Genomic DNA, 5,586 nt, shown 5'->3' on the forward strand with positions numbered 1-5,586 from the left:
TTTTAGGCTTCATGGACCTCAGGAAAAAAATAGAGAAAAGATACATGACTTATTGACAGATAGGGCAAAGGTCAAAATGTCTCTGTTGGTCACTGGCAAAACAATTATAGTCACCAGAATACATATCATTCTTTAAGAATCTGGTTTTGTTCACAAAGGTATTCCTTTCAGCACTTCTAGTCACAATTCTCTCTATGCCTTGTTGTTCAGTTGTTTCAGTCATATCTGACTCTTTATGACCCCATTGGGGGTTTTCTTGGCAAAGATACTGGAGTGGTTTGCCATTTCTTTCTCCAGATCACTTTACAGATGGGGAAATTGAGGCAAACAGGGTTAAGTAACTTGCCCAGGATCACACAGCTAGTAAGTGTCAGGGGCCAGATTTGAGCTCAGGAAGATGAGTCTCCAGGCCTGGCACTTTATACACTGCTCCACGTAGCTACTCTCTCTATGCCTTAGTAACAGGTATTTATAAATGCATAGGATGGATCCTAAATTTAGAGCTGGAAGGGACCTAAGGACATCATCTTGTCCAATCTCCTCATTTACGAGATGAGGATGCTCAGAGAGGCTTCTTCTAATTTTCTGAACCTAGATCCTCCGACTCCAAATCCAACATTCTTTCTGCCATATCGTATTACCGTTCAATCGCTGCGGCCAAAAAGTATTCCTGGTGATGCATCTTTTCAAACTAAACTAGGCTAACATCACGAACCAAATGTTGGTTCATAAACCATCCTTTCCCAAGTTTCCACTCAGTCTTCCAGTTCACTGGGATCTACCAAATCTCAACCATGAAAACTAAGAGCTACCTCTTCCTTACAATGAAGCATCGGAGCATGACATTTTTGGAGAGATGACATATATGTAGACTTTCCTGAGGCTGGTGACCATGACTTAAGATCAATTAAACACTAAAAATAAAAACGAGCACAAATATCATGTGTTTGTTTCCGACTACAGTGCAGAATGATAGCTTGAATAGGATGATGGTACAAGCTTAAAGGGGCCGCTACTTGGTGCGGTGTATAGACCGCTGGACCTGGAGCCAGGAATATCTGAGTCTAAGTCTGGCCTCAGTAATTTACTAGCTGGGCAAGTCGCTTAACCCTGCTTGCCTTAGTTTCCTCATTTCTAAAATGAGTTGAAGAAGGAAACGCAAATCCCTTCAGTATCTTTGCCAAGAAAATCCCAAATGGGGTCACGAAACAACTAAAAAACAATAAACTTGAAGTAGCTAGTATGAGAAACCATGAGTCTTGCTCAGGGAAATTTCTACTGAGGATAATAAAGATGATAGCATTTATATAGCATTGTATGGTTTGTGAGGCGCTTTACAAATATCATCTCGTTCTTATCCTCCCAGCAACCCTGGGAAGTAGGTGATATTATTATCTCCGTTTTACCAATGAGGAAACTGAGGCGGACAGAGGTTAAGTGACCTGACCAAGGTCACACGGTGTAGTAAGTGTCTTAAGGTAGAATTTGAACGCAGGTCTTTCTGCTTCCAAGTCCAGTGCTCTATCCGCCATCTTATGTTACAATACCAACAAAAACAGCTTCTTGGAAGAGGGAGCAGGTTTCCATTGCCTTCAACAGTAGTCCAACCACCGGACAAGTCGTGCCTCCCCCTGCCCCGCCCCTCTTTCTTGGCCTTGGTTTTTCATCCACATGATGAAGGTAGTTAAACTAGTTGGCCACCCTCTGTGGTCCCTTCTAGATCTGACTATTCCAGCCACTGATTCTAGCCATGAGAATAAGTGAGAAATAGAACATGCTCCAATTCTAATCCATAATCTAGGTGGGGTCAAAAGCGATAAAGGAATTGGGAGAGGACTTAGCTCTGATATTTTTCACATTATTCTGTTCTAGAAGAAAATCTTGCACCTAGGAAGCCCTTGCTCTACAGCCACTTGTCACCCTCATGACCCCAACTTTAGCCTGAACCACGGACAGAGTGGACTTCATCACAGATGGGGCTGGAAGAAATCAACAGCTTCTTCAGCCATGGAAATGGATGGGAGGTACAACATGCCCCAGGCATGTTAAAGCCCATGACCTGGCCCTAAGGACCCCAGGGTCAGCAGGTCAGTTGGCTCTATCTTGGTAACTGGGGGCTTTCTCCCTCCTTAAGTTTGGACATCCTTCTCCTAAGTGCTGCCTGGTACTGAATACCCCTCAGAAAGACTACCATTTTTTTTTTCTGGGAGGAGATCAGTGTGACCATTCTAAGAAATAAACATATTCGTCCTATGTAGGGGCCAGACTCTGTGATTGTATCTCTCTCTATGAATAGCAGTTTTCAATTAAGCCTTCCTTGACTCCAGACCTTCTTCCTCAGGTGAAAAATAGTCCCTGCCTCAGATTCCTCACAACACTCTGCTTTTCCTTTGCTCTTAGCTAATTCTTCCTTGTATCATCACTGCTACAACATTTCCGATAGGTGATGATCTGATGCCCACTTGAAGATCTGTAGTGAAGAGGAGACCACTACCTCCTGAGCTAGTCCTCGTCACTTTTAGATAGCGTTCCGTGTCAGGAAGTTTTCTCTTACATCAGAATTTCAATCTGCTTCTCTGTAATGTTCACGCATTGTTCCTAGTTCTGCCTTCTGGAATCAAGGAGAACAAGTCTATTCCCTTTGTAAAAAAGGGGCTTGGAAGTGATGATCTGAGAGAACAGGTGGTGAAGCAGATGTTCCTCCTGCTTCAAATTGGAGAGGACAGGAGTGTCTACCAGTGCAGAAGGCAGAATAATGTATACATTGTGTGTATATATACATATACATATAGTATACATTGTCAGATATATTTATTTTATCGAGTGTTTTCACTTGATTATTTTTCTTCATTACAAGATAGAATTCAGTTTGGAGGGAGAAGGGGATGTTTCCAGAAATTACTGTGATGTTAAAAATAGAAGACACCAAATAAAACTTGTTTTTAATTTAAAACAATAGTAGCTAGCATTTATATAGTCCTTTAAGCGCTTTACAAATACTATCTAATTTTATTCTTGCAACTCTGGGAGGTAGATCCTATTATCATCCCCATTTTACAGCTGAGAAAATTGAGGAAGATGGAGGTTAAATGACTTCCCCAGGGTTACCCAACTAGTGTGTAAAGCTGGATTTGAATTCAGATCTTGCTCACTCCAAGTCCAATGACCTATCTACTGTACCACCTAGCTGCCTTTAATAAATAATAATAAATAAAAATAAAATGAGTGTTGCACTACATGGTTTCTAAAGTCTCTTTCAGTTGGAATATACTATGATTCTAGAACTCTAGGATCACCTTTAGCATTCCTGGTCCTGGTTAAAAAGATTGTATTCAGTGTTTCTAATTTCCTTCCTATGAAAGTCTAGGGTACTGTTATATCATTCGAATATGAACACAGGTACAGGCACACATGTAAGCATGGAGACATTCACACACACACACACACACACACACACACACACACGGACAAACTTGTAGTGTGACACAAAATTGGTGGTCCTATAAGTTTAAAAATGACCAAATGTATCCTGGAGAAGATCAGAGAGGAGAATTCTCTTGATTGTCTACATTCTTACGTGTATGCCCTCCCTGTATTTTTGTCATGCTAAATGAAAACTGTTGTGTTTAATACCATTGTTAGCTTACTTGCCTAAGGAGAATCAAGGGCCTTTTGAAAGGAGTAAAATAAGCCATATACAAAGTCTCCAGGGTTTCCCCGGTAAGGACAAGAACCTTTCAAATTGTATGTTTTGTGTTGGGAAGGATCCTCTAATACTATGCCCTCCTGTGCAGAGTCAAGTCTGTTCTTGCTATTCACCAGTCACTATGTAAACCTTTCTTGGGTGATATAAAAAGAAAGGCAAAAAGCCATTCCCTGCTATCAAGGCGTTCACTGTCTAATGTAGGAGACAATATGCAAACAGCTACATACAAATGAGATATATACGTAAAGGGTATATTGGAGATAGTCTCAGAGGAAAGGCACTAAGGTTAAGCAAGACTGAGAAAGGCTTCTTGTAACTGCTGGAATTTTAGCTGAATACTGAAGGAAGCCAAGGAGGCTGGGAGGCAGAGTTGAGGAGGGACAACATTCTAGTCACTGGGCACAGAAAGTGAAACCTCTCAGAATTGGGAGATGAAGTATTACGAACTAGAAGGAGCCCAGTGTCATTAGCAGGGAGATTATGTGGTGGGGAGTAAGATGTAAGAAGACTGAAAAGTTGGGAGGGGCCAATCTATGAACAAATTTAAAATCCAGAAGATTTGATCCTGGAAGTAACAGAGAGGTACTAGTCCGTTTTTTTGAACAGATTTATATTTTGCCCATCTTAGTCTCTCATGCATTTATTTTGAAGCATCTGACTGTTCTTGTCAATTTCCCCAAATTTTCCTTTTTTTCTTACTTTTGTTCCCCCCCCCCCACCTTTTCTTTATTTGTCTTTTTTTAAATCGAACTTTCCTTTTACTGGCCACGTGAGTTAATTGGGGGAGGGTGAGAGGGGAGCCGGCTGTGTCGGGGAGGGGGTCTCCACAACACCTGGGCACCTGGGAGTGCCTCGGTCTGCTACAACTCAAGAGGAGTGAGGACATCAAAGGCTGTTTGGGAAGGCCGGAGCCATCGAGGTGAAGTGGGGGAGGTCAGGGGTCGGGGGCGGTTTGGCAAATGGGTGAAGGGATGGCCCTGCTTCTGTAGGATCCCCGCAGCTCCTCGGGTCTGGCAGGAAGGAGGCAGCCTGCTCCCTCACTGGGCTTGGGCAGCCCCAACAGGGGGGCTTCCCCTCCAGGGAAATCGCAACATTGCCCCCCCCGTTTCTCCGCCAGGGTACAGCGGTCCTTCACTGCCTCAGAACAGTTGGCTTGTAATTCGTGTTTAATTCCTGTCAGTGCCTTCTTGGTGGCGTCCTTGGAGCTCGCATAGATCGTTTTGCTCTTGAGAGGGGCCCACTCCGGGTCCCAGAAGATGAACACCAGGTCCTCCTTCTTGCTGTCCTTGATCTCGAAGGTAGCATCATAGAGGGCATAGCGTTAGTCCTTGGCCGGCAGCATCTTGACAAAGGTGGTGTAGGAGGCATCCACGGTCTGCCCCACGTCCACCACGAGGACCTCCTTGCTTTCCTCCAGCACGATGTTCTTATCCTCGCTCAGGCAGAACAACACGGCTTTCTTGCGCTTCTTCACCCCCTCCGGTGTCAAGGACTTGCGAACCTTCATGTCGTTGAATACCTTGATCACCCCGTCCGAGACCACTATCCCAGAGGCCATGGCTCCGGAAAGGAGCGAAGGAGCGAGGGAGGGAGGGTGAGGGAGGAAACGAAGGCCACAGGAGAGGAGGTCGTCGCTCCTTCGCCGCCGCTGCCTGGAGCCAACTGAACCTCCTCTTTTTCTTAGGAAAAAAAAAATCTCCTCATGGGAAATTCACATTTTCCATATATTTATACTCTCTGTTAGAAACCGAAGGTGATGATGAGAGGGGAAGTCTATAGTATACATATTCTGGGAAGGTGACAGAGAAAGCTCATATGTCAGAAACCTACCAGGACAGATCAAGAAAAATCGAGCTCTGAATCTACCAGGTTCCTCCTCC

The 5,586-nt window shown here is 44.0% G+C and overlaps 1 pseudogene; it reads right to left on the bottom strand.

Moving 5' to 3' along the window:
• Positions 1-4,591: 4,591 nt before the first annotated feature.
• LOC118857984 lies at positions 4,592-5,264 on the bottom strand (annotated as a pseudogene).
• Between the last annotated feature and the right edge of the window lie 322 nt (positions 5,265-5,586).

The sequence above is a fragment of the Trichosurus vulpecula genome, chromosome 7 (assembly GCF_011100635.1).
Source record: "Trichosurus vulpecula isolate mTriVul1 chromosome 7, mTriVul1.pri, whole genome shotgun sequence".
Lineage (NCBI taxonomy): Eukaryota > Metazoa > Chordata > Mammalia > Diprotodontia > Phalangeridae > Trichosurus > Trichosurus vulpecula.